Below are 17,287 nucleotides of genomic sequence, written 5' to 3'. Positions count from 1 at the left end.
ATATGTACAAAAATAAAACCATTAGAAAGAGAAGGAGGAGGAGGAGGAGAAGGAGGAGAAGAGAAGAAGAAGAAGAAGAAGAAGAAGAAGAAGAAGAAGAAGAAGAAGAAAGAGGCAATCACTAAAGAGCCCTATCCTTATATGATCTTTTGCGAAATTATTATTATTCTTTCAAATGGAGGTGAGCGTAAGATAGTACTTCGATAGGACTAAACATACATGTATACAGAATTTGATTGGATTCGAGATTACGCCTTCTTGTTTTCTTTAATAGGAACATTTTTTGTGTTTGTTTTTCCGTTCATTTCCGTAAGTATATCAGCCGAAAATGAAGGTGCCTTCAGTTTTATAATCTTCTTGTTCTCCTGCAGGTTCCGCCGTTTCAGTTCATACAGTTTTCTTTCAATACATTGTATTTGTAGGAAAATATTGATTTTTGTGCGATTTTGACTGATTTAATTTCCTTCATAAAGACCCGGGATAGCGCAGTCGGTGTAGAGACTGGCTACGGGCTGGATGACCAAGGGTTCAGAGTTCGAGTCCCGGTAGGTTCAAGAATTTTCACTTTTCCACGTCTTCCTGACAAACTCTAGGGTTCACCCATCCTTATATCCAGGGGGCACGGGAGTTAAAGCGGCCGGAGAGTGACGCTGACCACTCAGCTCCAGGTAGTGCAGAGGTCAAGAAAATGTGGATCTACACATCCACTCCCCCATACGCCTTCATACTGTAGTGTTTAATTAGTTAAGCACAAGGACAACTTTATCTTTTTCGTACTTTTCAATCTCATTAGTAGGGAACTTTTCAATTTTAGACCTGTAACTATTGCTCTGGGAAACGATAGAACTGAAAATTCAAATTCCGCACCAAACTAGGATTCTGCATTCGGCGTTATATCCCCAGACATAGAAACATATTTCAGCTGAATGTTATTTTACATTTCCATCGAGGCGTGTGCATATTTGCGAAGTTATGGGTTTATATATCGACATAACTTAACAGCTTCCTGGAGCTGATCCCATCTTGAGAAGCCGTCAATTGTGTAGCTACTGAAGAACTTCCCAGGATTTTATGGAATCCGCAGGTTCATTACCGTGTTCACAAGAGCCTTCCACTGGTCTATCTTGAGCCAAATCGATCCAGTCCATACCACACCACCCTACCTCTCTACGATCTCATTTCTTGTTTAAAGATTTTGTTTATACACTCCTTTTATTTGCCTTTCTTGACATCCAGAATCCTTCGAGAAAATCCTGAACTTAGAAACTTATTTTCGCCTGTATTAAACAAAATAACTCTTCACTTGAAAGTGAAATATATTACAGTATGTACTAATATGGAAATACTTTTTAGTTCTACATAGTATGCATATATTTAACAAGGATTGCTTTTGTATCCTATTGTCATGTGGCAATAAATAAAATTGGAAATAGTTCTTTATTCATCTTCTGTTGAGTTATATCATCCATGACTTTTAATAAGTCGACCACTACATGCGAAAAACGGTATGAAGTTTGAGCTAGTCACGGCGGCACCTATGTATCTATTGTTATCTATCTAGGATTTTGCACCGTGATGTGGCGTCACATTTCACAAGAAGATTCTGCAGTAAACAAATATATTTTCAGATAAGCATAATTTGAGTAATTAGCTCATTTACTGTAATTCTTCAGAAGTTCACACACCTCAGTTTGATAAAGAAATTATTTTACCTTTTATAGAACCCAATATATTTTCCACAAGATCCTACCACTGAACCATATGATTAGTCAAGTGCTTACGACTACACCCCATTCTGAGTCAAGCTAATCCGATCGTCGTCATATTTTGGCTTTTGTCTTTATGATCCGTTTCGTATCATCTTCTCACTAACTCCAAGTTCTGAGACTTGACCTCTTCTCTTCGCGGGTTCTCATTATTTTTTGTATATTTTTGTAACTCCTTAATGCTTTCTGCATATCTCAACTGCTTCATTCCCCTTGAAGCGTTCACTGTAATAGGATTTGGCGAAGGGAATATAAATGATTAAGTCCCTCATTATGTAAATTTCTCCGTTTCCCTGTGTCTTCCTCCTTCCCTGTTCGAAGTGTTCTCCTCGGTTCCTCGCTGTCAGAAACGTTTTTCCTTAGCTACCGAAAGAAAGCAGCAGATCCCTGAAAAAACAATAGTTTTGAACATCAATAATGTTGTCTATTTCAGGCCTTTGGCTTTCAGATCGGTGAACTTCTGTGAGCAAGAAGGAATTTTCGTGAGCTTAAAAGGCTTAGTTATACTTTCCGTACACTAATACAATTTATTTCTCTATGCGGTTTTATGCTTTAATNTTTCCGTACACTAATACATTTTATTTCTCTATGCGGTTTTATTCTTTAATAAAATTTTAATTTGTGGCTTTCGTTCTGGGATCTGAACCTCACAATGTTTTCTAAATATTACATAAGGCTTCCATATTATTAAAAATTTAATTTTCTCTAAGAAATATGTTTCAAAATTTTCCTCTAATTTTCATATATTTAACGTTTTTGGAGCCAGGATAGCGTAGTAGGTATAGCGACTAGCTACGGGCTGGACGACAGAGGGGCCGGAGTTCGTGTCCCGGTAGCGCCAAGAATTTTCTCTTCTCCACGTTTTCCAGACCGGCTCTGGCGCCCACCCACCCTCCAACCAGTTGGTACCAGGAGCTCTTTCCCCCAGGGTAAAGCGTTCCGAGGTCAAGAAAATGCGGATCTATACATCCACTCCTTTATACGCCTTCATGCCATAGTGCTTAGTTAGTTACGCACAAGGACATATTTACCTTTTTAACATACTTTTACATTTTGAAAGGTTCCTCTGTTGTTCGCTGAGGCAGTTGAGCCGAATGAGAACCCCCACAATTGCGATCTGCCTGGATGTTTCTCAGACTTCATACCACTCCCGTAATTTAATCTGAAAAAAAAAGTACTGCAGAAGACACACAATTCATGCAATCAAAAAGTTTATTTAAGGCGTACGTGTGTTCGTGTCTACACAACACGGTACTCTGATCTCGCAACGTCCTCACACAATTTCATTGCTTCAGACTCAAGAAAAGTAATAGGACCAAGAATTTCACAGAAACGTCTATCTTCAATGGTTTTCGTATTTCAGACTAAACAAGCTTTGAAGTATCAAGCAATATTTTGTCTGAAAAAGATGCTCTTGGCTGCTTTTATTTTTACTTCAAATCTTATTCTTTCATTCCGCTGAAATCAAGAATTCATAAATACTGAAAAGCTCAATTAATTTCTTATTTATAATATAAATTAATTTTGCTGCGTGATGAATAAATTATGTTCTAAGAAAGGGTTATGTCTGTTCTTTCAATGTTTCCTTTTTAATCAGTCAGCTTTTAGTGGGTGTTTGGCTTCTAGAATATTTTTCAAGAACTGTGAAGCTCTTTCAAGACTGCCGACGTCCAGTCATGTATTAGCCGCGTTTATTTAAATTTTCGAGACATGTTACTCATGTATTTATACACCGAACGTGACCAGTGTGTCAATGTAAGTCAACAGGACTGCATTAGGAATTCTCTGCTGTCAAGCCATTGGAGAGTAGTAAAACATTTGTGTCCAAATACAGAGTTGCAGGCCTGATAATGTTAAAGAGATTCGAAGAACTGCAACTGAAAACGCTCCGTATGAGGATACCCGCATTTATCCGCTCTGTGGAAAGCACAGAAATAGAAATAGGAACTGAAATTTAGAAATAAGTTACTAATGACAGATCTTGAAACTAATGAGCATTAATTGAGACTTGAGCCATATTGTAGTGTTTTAGGGTTCATCCATGACTGTACAGTTACAATAATGTAAAGTCAAGTAAAATTGTCCATGTGCTTAATTATTTAAGCACTATGCCGTGAAGACGTAGGGTGTAGTTCAAGTATAGCTGCACCATACTTAACCTCGGCACCAGATGGAGGCGAGTTGTCAGATCCATTCCTGGTCCCGTTACCTTCTGGGAAGGAGCCTCTAGTACCCGTGGACAGCAAGCTGGGTGGGCTTTGGAACCTCGGTGGACACCTTGGAGAACATAAAACTCTCATGCCGAGAATTGAACCCCGAATTTCCAGCCCGTAACCCGTCGCTATACCGACTGTGCTGTCCCAAATCATGGCTGTTAGATTGACCAGTTTATGTGACATGAATTTGGAAGCTTCTTGTAAGGAGTATATTGCAAAGTTGAAGAATATACGAGAAAACGATATCAAAGCATAATTGAAGAGGGGCCGGTAATATGGATCAGTGAGAGGAAGATGTGATGTATCATGGACAGAGTGCTTCGCCAAAAGTTTTGTTTACGAACAGTGACTGTGAAAGAGAGCTGATATATTGAAGCATATATCTTAGCACGTAAATCCGTATATACAATATGCACTTTAGATAAGATCTAAAAGCTTGTGACGATGTTACATTAGTACAAATATTATGTTTCTGGACATAATCCATCGTCTTGTCTTTATCTAAAAAACCTTCCTGTTTGTATTTTCAAAAATAAACATGACGGTGTTTTTGATAAAGGCAGGACGATGGATAATGTCCAGAAACACAATATATGTACTGTAGAACTGAATGCAAGAAGGGTTCCATTCTGCAAAAGCAATGAATTGTAGGAATGTCTCCACTCAATTGAAGAAATATTTCGGCCAAGAATACGGTTCGATCGGTTATTCTTTTAATAATAATAATGTTTGCTTATATGTTATGATATTCTTAGCGGCCTCCGTAGTCTAGAGGTAACGTTCCCACCTCATGACCCGTGGTATACGGATTCAAATACCCGGCGGAGGTCGTCGAAATTTTAAGGGCGGAAAAATTCAGGGAACAAGTCCTCCGGGAGGGACTTTAAGCTGTGTCCCATGTCGTAACTTTACGGCACGTAAAAGAACCTCATATCCTCAAAGGGGATCACTGAGCCAAATTCCAGGACGTTTCCCGCCCAACAATAGTCTCTAAGGCCTCTGATAGATGGGGGAAGCATTAGACACCGCTAAGCAAGTGGCCGAACTCGCTTGCTCGGCGGGACTGATGGTACGCACCATTTATCGGTAGGGTATAGAGACTGATAGAATATCATAGAGGGAAGCACAATAGATCAAACTGGTCGCGGTGCATGGGGAAACCCACCCTCTCTAAATAACTAACTATGATATTCTTGTTATATATTATTTATCTTACTAAGTAGAATATTTTTACTTTACTGCATCGAACAATAAATCCATTGTTACATCTTCCCATCTAAACATCACGAAGTTTTGTTTCTTCTCACTTCCTCATTAGGGCTGGTATTCATGGCCATTTTAATCTGATAATTTAGTGGATTTCGAATGAAGCTTCGGTTTCTGTTGCATATTTTCTTACCCTCGATACATTATAAGACTTCGGTCTTTGTTCGACATTGTACTATTACGCGACCCGACACATAAAAACGGATGATGTCGTCAGTTCCAAGATTTTTCCTGAATCATTCAAGGTTGTGTGAATACAACTGCAGGATCCCTAAGAAGTAGTTAAAACCACTATTCTGATATTGTATCTTAAAAAGCTATAGGTTTAGGTGCTCTATTTTCATGTGCAGGTGTTTATCTAATGAGGAATAACTTGAAGAAAAGACTTCTAAGTGCACATGTGTGAATAAACTCCACTAACACAAGATTCAGTGTTGAATATTGCACCATTCCTTCTGTGCGTGAAACTAACCCGTATCAAATGGTGAAATCATTTCTAAATTATCTCTTTCCAGTCGGCCATATCACCGTTCTTTTCTACGTAAATTCCACATTAAATGAAGATGATTCTCTTTAGCCCCGATGAAGTCATTGAATTTTTTCAATTGACCTAATCCTTCCAGCCGCACTCTGGCCCTGGGGTCGACTCAGACTCTAACAGAAATGAGTACCAGGAATAATTAAATAATGTTCCTGGGGATAAAGGGCGGCCGGTGCGTAAGGCTGACAACCTTACCCTTTGAGCCGATTGTCTAGATAATGTGGGGCCCTAACGTCTCACAACCCTATGGACCTTCACGGCCTGTTACAGGGACAGCTTTCCTTTTTTTCTATTATTATTGTCTCTCATCATAAACCGGGATCCTCACGGACTTTGTACTCGTAATTGAAGTACTTAATACAGATACAGAGTCGGAAGTAATGACATTTAAACCTTTCCGATTTTTAGTATGGCGTTAGGTTAATTAAACATGGCAATCATGCTAAACCATTGCAACGCCGGATAGTCCGGTGGAAATCAGGTCAGATTTTGAAGGAACGTATCGCGTCTAGTTTCAAGGTCGAAACATATGCCAAGCAAGAGACCGGGACGGAGCAAGTAGCAAAATAGAACTGACTGATGCCTGTTTCCTACTTGGCTTATTATTTCCCTCTGAAGATGGAGGCGAAATATGCTTCCGAAACTTCAGTTGGCTTTCACCAGACAACATTATAAAGGAGCCGGAATAGCGTAGTCGGTATAGGGACTGGCTAAGGACTGGACGACAGAGGGGTCGGAGTTCGAGTCTCGGTAAGGTCAAGAATTTTCTTTTCCCCACGTCGTCCAGACCTGCTCTGGGGCCCACACAACCTCCTATCCAATCGGTACCGAGTGACCTTTCCCCGCTCAATAAAGCGTCAGGGGCCTGAAGCTGACCACTCACCTCCAACTAGTGCCGAGGTCAAGCAAATGTGGATCTATATATCCACTCCCCCATACGCCTTCATGCTGTATTGCTTAATTACTTAAGCACAGGGATAAATTTTACACAACGTTATATCCAATAAGCACCACTGTGAGAACCTGAGAGGAGTATAGACTACATTGATACCAGGCCATCCTCAACACTCATGTTTGCAGTACAAACAGGCCTAAACAAGCAAATTACTTTTAATTCTTTTCTGAAATGTCATTTACTATACAAAGTGAGAGGCAAGTTGTCCCCGTGTCGAATTAAGCACCACGAAATGAATTCATAGGTTTTAGTCTGAGTGGAGGCATTCCTCCACTTATTCTTAATCTAGGAAATGATGGAAGTTAATGGTTGGCTTCACTCCCAAAAACTTTATCCCAAGGAAAGGGCTCCCAGTACCCGTTGGGCAGGAGGCTGATTGGGGTCCAGAGGCAATCTGGACGCTGTTTACAAGAAAAAAATCCCTCGCTCTGCCGGGAATCGAATCAGGCACATAGCCTTCCCGTTATATCGACTGAGCTGCAATCTCGCACAAATGTCGGGACTGGGATCGCTTTTATTTTAAACATAAGGGTCTCTTTTCCGTACAGGTACTTTTTTTCTGCCGCAGAATCTATAAAGTTACGCGTAAGAGACCGAAGAAGAAGAAACCATTTATTACGGCACTCTTACCGCCTCCTTCATAGACACCCTCACCCTTTCCAATTGAGGGCATACAGAAGGGAGGGTTGAAATAGCGGTCTCGAATAAACAGAACCTCAAAATGAAACCTGCTGATGCCCAAAGATTACCCAGTCATAAAGTGAGAGAAAAAGTGCTTTTCTTTTCAACAGCCGATGATGTCGCTTTAGTGTGCCAGGCGCGTTGTACTAATCATTTCCCTTCCTTCGACGTCCACCCTTCTGTATACAGTCCAGCGGCGGCTGTTTTGCCAACGCTAAGAAAGAAATAGCATCAGTTTCACTGAAGAAAAATATTGAAAGAAATCATGAAGATTCCCCCACTACCTGTTTTTATTATTATTATTATTATTATTATTATTATTTGTCTTTGACTTTATATTATATTTGTCCGTAATGTAATTACTTGTATCTGCACTGTGCTCTGTCTGTAATTGGCCTTGCGGCTGTTGACTCGGCACATAAATAATAAAGAATTGAATCGAATTACGAGCAGGGATAGCTCAGTCAGTATAGCTATGGGCTATGGCCTGCGAGCCTGGGGTTTGACTCCCAGCAAGGACAAGCTTTTATCTTCTCCGTAACGTCTAGTATTGCTCTGGCGCTCAGCTAGCCTCCTGCCCAATGTGTAGGGGAACTGTTTCCCTGGGGATAATGCGACATGGGCTGGAAGCTGACCACTGATCTTCATCTAGTGCCGAGTTCAAGAATGGTGAAGCCATATCCCCACTCCTTTATATGTCTTCATTTTGTGGTGTTAAATAAATTAATTAATCACAGGGACAACCTTAATGTTCAATATCACCATCACAGTTGTTATTGTTCAAGTTGTTGATGATAGTAATTTTAGTATCGGCCTTTGGGCTGTTGAGCAAACACATAAATAAATAATATTTTAATTGGATAATACTTGCTCTTCCCTCTTGGAAACTGTTGGTGTCAGAAACTTTTGGTTGTGATACTTAAAAGGCGCGTCCACATTACTCGTGCTCGTGCTCGTGATCGTCAGGCTTCGGCGCGTGAGGATCCGTATATTTACTCCTAGTGTGTATAGGCTGTAGTCGTATTTTAATTTATTGGCTATAGTTTTTAATTTAAAAATTAAAAATTTGCTTGTCTCGTGACTTGTCATATCGTCCACATTACTTGCGAACATAGCGGGTCACACGAGCACGAGCACGACCACGAGTATTGTGGACGTGCCTTAACACGAGCCTTAGAAAAAAAAGAATTGGAAGGTATTGTTGCAGATTGTGTTAACTTGGTAGGAGCTGATGACGCTCTTCTGTTAACACTGTAATGAACCTTCGAGATCCATGAAATGTTGGAAAATTCGTAAGTAACTTATGAGGAAGGGCTCGTTTCCATGGAGTTAGTTTTGTAATAAATGCCCTTGTGTTCGCTGGCCCGTAGCCGCAAATAAAACACACAGTACTGTCGGTATATCTGACATTTGTGTGTTCTTAACCTGTAGTGTTGTCACCTGTTGCTGTTTCATTCCTTATGCAAATTTAACCTACTTCCGGAATTTCCTGTTACATGAAATAACGAAACTTTCAGTTTATGTATAGCTATACTAGTTATGGGGTACCCAAAAGAAACCGAACTAATTTTTTTTTTGGGGCAGAGCTTTTGTAGTACCGCGTTTTGCCTCTATGAGCGCATAGAGCTAACATTCCTGAGTCGATAAGCCGACTACCGTTGCTTCAGAAGGTAAGGACTAGTTTCGGCAGAGTTTATAGTGACAACTGTTTTGTGTGATCGTCGTTTTTGCAATGGCTGATTTTCGTGAACAGCGTGCGGCGGTGAAATTCTGCTTTTTGCTCGGGAAAAGTGGAACAGAAACTCTTGAAATGTTAAAAATGGCGTACAAGGACGATTCTATGGGGAAAACTCAAGTGTTTGAGTGGTTTTCCCGTTTCAAAAATGGTGAAATGTCAATTGATGACAAACCTCGTTCTGGTCGTCCTTCCATTGCCCGAACACATGAAAATGTTGAAAAAATTGGTGAAATCATCAAGGAAGATCGACGACGGACCATTGAAGAAATTGTGGAGCTGTCGGGAGTGACTAGGAGCTCAGCGGCCAGATTTGTGGCAGTCCGGTGACTGGTTTTTCCATCATGACAATGCCCCTGCTCACACAGCCCTGTCTGTACGACAATTCTTGACCAAAAATGGTATGACCCCTGTTCCTCACCCTCCATACTCACCCGACCTTGCCCCGTGCGACTTTTTTTTTTGTTTCCTCGAATGAAAAGAGATATGAAAGGAAAAAAACGACGGAGGCGCTGTCAAGCATCTCAAAAGATGAATTTGGACAATGTTTTGAAAAATGGAATAAAAGACTAGACAAGTGTATTAGTGTAAGTGGAGAGTACTTTGAAGGGGATTGAAGGTTTGTGCTTAAAATTTGAATAAATAAGTTAAAAAATATAAGTTCTGTTTCTTTTGGGTACCCCCTCGTATAATTGTTTTGGTGCTGTCAACCAATGCTATATCAGGTCCACTACGTTGCATTTCCTTGTTGGTTAGTAACGTTCGGTCTCCTAATATTTCCTTCATCTCGTCTTACTTTCTGATGTAAGCTGAAAGTAAGGGACTGCAGTTATTACTAAGCTGTTTTCAGAAGCATGTCTTGATATATCTGTTTAGATTTTTGTCTTGTCTCGGTTTAAGCGCGTATTTCGTTGATGCTACAATATTGCAACTTGATATAATATATTGTATAGTTCCCTTGTTGTAACTAGAGCATAGTTAAGAGCATTTTTGTTGCAATTTAGTCTGTTAATGACATTAACTTGTACAGTTATCGTAAAGACATGCTTTATCAAACATACAACACAGATTAATTAAACCATGCCTTCGGCCGTCTACATCAATTTGAGATTTGCGAAAGTCACAGGGACGACGCCCATGGAGCGATTTGTCTGCCGTAATAACTTTCATCGTCTTCTGATATTATTAGAATATCAAAGTCCATAGTTTCATATCTTCATCACAATCATCATCGTTTTATTTCTTCTTCTTCTTCTTCTTCATATCACCACTGTTACTAATATTATTTTATACTACAATAGTTTCGGATTCCGTGGAGGGTAAGATCTGTAGAACATATTTCTCTATGAAAAATGTGTACAATATTTAGTGGGAGAAACAGAAGAGAGGTCATTTCTTGGAAGACCTAGGCGTTCGTAGACTAATGACTGTGAATATGCTTAAAATAATACGTGAGGACTCGCGTTTAAGTCAGGTTTCTTAGTATAAGGTCCTGTGGCGGAATCTCGAGAACACAGCTTTTAATATTCGGGTTCAAAGATGATGAGGAATTTCATGATCGCCTGCGCGATAGGACTATTCCAAGAAAGCTGCTGCGCAGTCACTCGGTTGATATCGTTATAGTTCCTTCTTGCAGTATCCAGGAGACTCGGTAGCAAGCGCCGGTTTCGAGTTTTCAGTTTCCGTGATACCTATAGCAAGTGTCACGTAACTTTGAACAAAGGCAAGAGTAATCTTGAATGCGCAGAAGAAAGTTTTCAGACAAGAGGGTGGCGGGTGTGAGAAGTGAAGAGGCGGCCAGTGGAAGAACAAGTGTTAAGAAACTCCTCCCACCACACGCTATGCGCGGGATTTGGCTATGAATGCGGGGTCTTGTTCGAAGTTACGTGACACTGTCTATACTACCTCGTCGCGACAGGCTACTCACCGTTCCAGACAGATCTAGAACTGAAAGATAACTAAGCGAAGCGTCATAGATAAGTTACTGGTACAAGACTTTCTGCTTGTGCTTGCAGATAGGGCTATCTGTTGAGGCTCATCGGGGTGGAACAAGGTATAACGTAAGAATGTCACATTCAACCAAATAACCGGAGTTACGTTGATGGTTGTGCTTCTACTTTAATGCTAAGAGTACATTTGTGAAATAAATTCATTGCATAATTACGTCAAATTTTCACATGTTGAAAATTGTAGGCATGAAATAGTATGTAAATTATGAGAACGTATCACGAGTCACTGTATTCTAACAATCTCCAGCGATTTGAACTGAGCATTCTTCATGATATAGCCTGATCCAAAATTTACAACTTACAAACTCGTATTTATTGTATGTATCAAAATTAAATTGTCTAAACCTATTCTAAGATCTAACTTTATGTAGTTTTGATAACTTTAGTTTAATATAAGAATTGTAATCCTACATAGTAAATATTGTCTCGTGTCCGAGGTTCCGTGACAAATAATAACGGGTTCCGGATTGGATGATTTGATTTATTGGCACTTCTACTACAATCTTTCTTCATTACAATCAACTATAACAATTCACAATCAATGACTGCCTAACACTCGCTTCATTCGTTACTGGACTAGGAATATCTTCTCTTCTACTGTGACTGACTTGGTTCTGATTTACGGATAAGTCACTGCTTCAGCTTCCGCTGTCCGCTGCTTAACACTCCACAGCTGAACACTAAACTATTCAACTGCTTACTGAAATCGCTTGAGACTGAACGCCCCAATAACGGCTCACTTGCGACTGAACAGAGGACGAATGACAAACGAAGAATGAATCCATTCTTCTCTGGAAGGATCCTTATATAGACTAGCGGACACCATGGAGAATGTTTGTTGCTTCTCCGATGACACGGAAAATGCCTTCCGTACCAAGCCAGTTTCTAGGAAATCGTAGCTCCATAGAAACGTTTGATGATTTCGTAATAACGCTTTGACTTCCGCAACCCTATTTCTTATAGAGGAAACAATTTAGAGAGCCGTTGTCTAGCAAAGGACTATTCCGACTTTCAGGCGTCATGTCACATTATTGTTTATTAAAGCAACGTGTATGTTTTACATTAAATGATGTCATAAATAATGCTGAGATTTAAATGACAGAAAATTGTTCCTACATAGAGTGTACGTAAGTACAGACACTCTTTGTACGTTCTTATTAGTGAATAGTTAGAAGTATTTGTTTATTTTTAATTCTTAAATGTCGGCCTTATTGGTGAAAACTTTCAGTGCATTCACGTGACAAACGTGGCACTAGAACCGATGTATTTGAAGAGAGAGATTAATATAACTGTATTTATGTCAGAACGAAGGGAATCCAAATGATGACGTAATAGTATCACACCCTACACAGCTCTGTTTGCTGACTACTTCATGCTGCTGTCTTTCTTGGCGCTCTTCAACCCCCATACATCGGGGCGATATACTAATCCGAAACGTCCGGTGATTTCCACCGATCTACATTGCATTTTATCAGAGAAGACAGAACTCTTCATTCATTTAAGTAAATTTCTCTGTTTGTGTTTGCCTCCCTTCCGTCAGGCGTTGTGTTTTTTATGGTAACACCAGTTCCTGGCTATCTAACGTCTGCTTTTTGACAAGAAATGATTTAGCCACTTTGAATCACGACACTAAAAGCGAACAGGAAGCTCTAACGGTGATGAAACATATGTTTCTCTTCCCGTCACGTCTTCCTCCCCCTCCCCCCGCCCTTGTATTAAGTACCATTTGCATACGGGTGTAAGCAGTGAGCAGGCCGCGTGCCGGCGTTACCCGGCTAGTACATGCACTCACTACCTTTTCGTTGTACACGGAAATGAAGCTTCATGAGCATTATCCTCTTTTCCCTTCAAGAAGCCATGAATATTACCGCGGGTGGGGAGACAAGTACATGACATTTCCGTCAGGTAACAGACTCTTTCTATTCTTTATACCAATGGGCTTCCAGTTGATAACACTTCTTTTTTTTTTTTAAAGTTCCCTGCTGTGTTCAAGTTGTCATATGTAGTGTTAAATGTCAAACCGTCGGTACATTCTTCACCCTCTGAGCCATGTGAATTGACCGACATGCTACAGTAACTCATTCAAAACATTCCGTGCCGTAAAAATATTTTATGCTGTTACTTTGGTTAATGATGAGGAATCTATGACGTAGGCCACAAAATATAAATTGAATTAAGGTGCGGCCACACAGGGCGCTACGCTATGTTCGCTATGTTCCCTACGTACTCTACGTACGCCGTGTACGCTATGTTCGCTACACCGCGTGGCCACACAGAAAGCTATGTTTGGTACGAAACTGTTCAGTCTTGAATGAGATGTTGTCCGACAGTGTGCCGGGGGGGGGCAGCGATGATTCCGACCATGAGCTTTTGCTGTTACTTTCTTTGTGTAAACCTAAAAGGAAGTGGGTGCATGGCGTGAACTTAAGAAGAACAAAGTTTGGTGAATTTCATCATCTGATAGAGCAGTTACGTGAAGATGAAGTTAATTTAAAGAATATTTCTGAATGAATAGGGTTGATTAAAATATTTTAAGTTCTTCACTTATAGATAAAAGAACAATATTTGTACATTACCTGGTGTATTCAATTCTCCAGAAATCATGTCCCAAGCATTATCCCGCATGTTCTAGTTCCGCTATTCTTCTAACCCTTTGTTCCACAAACGTGGATACTTCCTCACTTCTTCTATTAATTCCTCCAGTGTCTTTTTCATCTAAGGCAATGCTGCGCTGAATGATATGTAACACGTGTTGTAATCAGAGTGGGGAAGTACTGAGGCGCGCAGCTGACACCTGGAAGCGAGGCCAGTGCGCATGCCCATCCAGCGCGACGTTTCAAAAATAAAGTGTAACCTCGCTTAACGAGCATAATTAGTTCCAGAATCTTGCTCGTAATGCGAAACACTCGTTAAGCGAAACAATTTTTCCCATATAAATTAATGTAAAATGCGATAATGCGTTCCATGCCGAAAAAAATACTCAAAAAATTTTATGTATAACGTTTATTCAAAGAAAATTATATATACATTGTTAAGGAGCGTGAATCATCTTCATCTTTTCTTCTATGCGGAATGAACCAACCTGGAATGCGAATTCGATTTTCAGCAAAAAAAAAAAATTGAAATAATTAGTTTATTATTTATGATACACATCTAATTCTTCTTTACTAGAAAGCTATCTAGAGACATTTGTTTTTGCCGACGTTTCAAAATTTGGTAAAAATGCGACACAGCATTATCATTAAATACATTTGTAGCGCGCATAGCCACTGCCTTATTAGGGTGATGCTTCTCAATGTACGATGCAACAGTTTCTCATGCTTTCAGCATTTCTATTATTGCGCCAGAAGATTGTTGCTTTGCTGTTACCTCCTCCTCCTCGTCTGACAAACTCTCCTCCACAACTTCTTGCTGTGAAACATAATGCAACTCCAAATCGTGCAAATCGTTGATGTAGACCGATTGTATGTGCGTGCTAGATCAGCCACGCTCACACCTCGTTCTCGCGTTTCAATGATTTTACGTTTCATTTCTACGGTTATTTTTATTCTCTTGTGGCTGTCTTTTTGCGGCTTTTTGTTCGGGGATATTTTTGCAAGGGTTATTAAAATTTTCACACAAAAATCACAAATAATATGTCTGAACACAAGTTTGGAAAAATATGTGATCACAAGCGACACTAAGATGCTAGCGGAACGAGTGCTAAACACAGACTGATGTAGCAAGCGCACAATCCGAGACTTCCCCTCTCGTCACTCGTTAAGCGAAACGTCGCTCGTTAAGAGAGTAATTTTTTTACACTTTGTTTTGCTCGTTATGCGAATTACTCGTTATGAGAGGTGCTCGTTAAGCGAGGTTCCATATAGCCGAGAATCAAACACTCTTCGACGCAGCTAACCTAGCGAACATAGCGAACGTAGCGTACGGAAGTCTGTGTGGCCAGTCACATTGGCAATAAAGGAAGATATTTTTCTGTTCGTATAGCGAACATAGCGTACGTAGCGCTCTGTGTGGTCGTACCTTTACAAGGCTTAAATTAATTGTCAGACATTAAGTGCCGTGTTTGCAGCCATTTTTCTGTTGCGTCAGGTATAATTACGAATATTCCTATTTACTTGCATCTGATAAAAATAATTTATTTTTATCAACTTAAAGTGACGAAGATGTGAAATAAAGTGCGTGATTTATTTCACCAAGTAATAGCCTTTTGCTCTATCAAATATTGAACAATTCGAAAATAGGAGATAAAAGCAAGAGAAAATTTTCCCTTAATGTTTTGTCTTCTTGAAAACTAGATACAGTAATCTGCATTAAATTAAATATTAAATGCCTCTAGGGTTAGAATTCGAAGTCGAAATTTTCCGTTAATTAGATAAGCTAGAGAACCTTTTATCACAAAGTCCTCACTATGCTTCATGCCGTTAATATTAGCCTATAAGTTATACAAGATCGACTCAAACTATAAGGGATGGAAGAATCCGGTAGAAAGACACTCCATCAAAAATAAATATGATACCTATAAACAAAAAAGAATTCGTGGCCTGTAGTCCGCAAGCGAACTATACCGACCGAGCGATCGCCGCTTGTAGACGAAGTTAGTGCCGAATGTAGCTGATAAAGGGTGTCACGTGGTCAGCGCAACGGATCCCCACGGACGTTTTTCTCGGTTTTCTAGACCTGAGCCGCTATTTCCTTGAAATAGCTCCTCGATTATCCTCACTAGTCTGAGTGGACCCCGTTCCAGACCCACTAGTTCTCCGAATACCTGGTAGCGCCGGAAATCGAACCCCGACCTATGGATCTGTACCCAGGAACTCTGATCACTAGATCGCAGAGGCAAGTATGATACTCATGCTGATGAATATACAGTAAAACTTGGTTATAGCAACATCGGTTTCTGCGACACCTTGTCTATTGCGTCAAATATTCAATGGTACGAACTAATTCCTCATAAAGCAACTGTTTTTATACCTTGCTTAGTACGACATGCACAAATGCATCAACCTCGTATGTAACGTCATTTTCATTCCTGAATTTCTCTGATATGGACATTGAACGTAATTTAGAAAGTGTGTATTGGGCAAGTAACAGGAAACAGATGAAGATAACTGATTACTGTACTCGTATCTAGGTACAGTAAGGCACAACAATTGATGTAATCTACTGTAATTTGGTGAGTAGGCCTACCTTTAATATACAGTATTAGTGCGGTGTGTATTGTCAGTGAAAAGCGCTGTAATATGTCTTTGATATTACACATTTGGGCAATTCCACGTTAATGTTACGTTAGTCTGTACTTAACTACGTATTTCACTAAAAAATGCAACATTTTAACTCGGTTTTTGGTAGATTTTTACGTGACTAACATAAGGCTACTGTGGAAGTGCCCATTTCGATTACAACGACATTCGTTTATAACGACATTATTTTTAGGTCCCTTTGATGACGTTATAACTAAGTTCTACTGTATTTAATTATGAAGTCCATACATCATCTCCATGACCGTGACTTGCATATGCAGATCTGAAATAGTTGACACCATAAGAGGAAGAAATTTGGATTAAGATTTCTAGATACTACCAGCCAGGGAATTATTTAGTTAATTTGGATGTAATGAAATCTTAACTTATTCCAGATAAAATTCCCTTCATCCTTAATCCGACTCCAGCTCAACACGAGCTCTGTAAGCTTACCTTCCACCTTGGCAGGTGAGTGCTATTATCTGAACTGCGACGGATCAAGATAATATAATACACATGCATTCCTTGTGCAGTTATAATGTACGGTACATACGCACGTTTGCAGCTTATGAATTATTTGGTCTGAGCTTAAAATCGATCACGACATACCTGCTCACTGTCACAATCCAAGTAGTGTAAAGAATGTAGAAAATACGTGTGTTAATGTTGGTGTAAGCTAATAAAAGTATTCAGTGGAGTGACGACTTAGTATTTCAAGGTAATTAAGTTTACAGCTTATCACGTAAGGATTTAGAGGTCCCCTTACGTGGCTGTATAAGTTTGAAAGTTTGAGTATCCATAAATACATAACATTAAGCCGCGGAGTTCTGTAGAATACGCTGAAAGTTGCAGGGAATTTTGTTCGATCTAATAAAAAT

The 17,287-nt window shown here is 39.8% G+C and overlaps 1 long non-coding RNA gene across 1 annotated transcript; it reads right to left on the bottom strand.

Annotated features, from left to right (window-relative positions):
• Positions 1 to 1,300: 1,300 nt before the first annotated feature.
• On the bottom strand, positions 1,301 to 13,899 carry LOC111861863. The gene is made up of 3 exons (XR_002842339.2): positions 13,746 to 13,899; positions 2,798 to 2,928; positions 1,301 to 2,153 (listed from the first exon to the last, which is right to left on the bottom strand). It is a non-coding gene; the product is annotated as an uncharacterized LOC111861863 (long non-coding RNA).
• Positions 13,900 to 17,287: the final 3,388 nt, after the last annotated feature.

This window comes from Cryptotermes secundus, unplaced genomic scaffold (genome assembly GCF_002891405.2).
Source record: "Cryptotermes secundus unplaced genomic scaffold, Csec_1.0 scaffold180, whole genome shotgun sequence".
Lineage (NCBI taxonomy): Eukaryota > Metazoa > Arthropoda > Insecta > Blattodea > Kalotermitidae > Cryptotermes > Cryptotermes secundus.
Note: the sequence above shows the minus strand (reverse complement) of the source record. Positions and strands in the feature narration are given on the sequence as shown.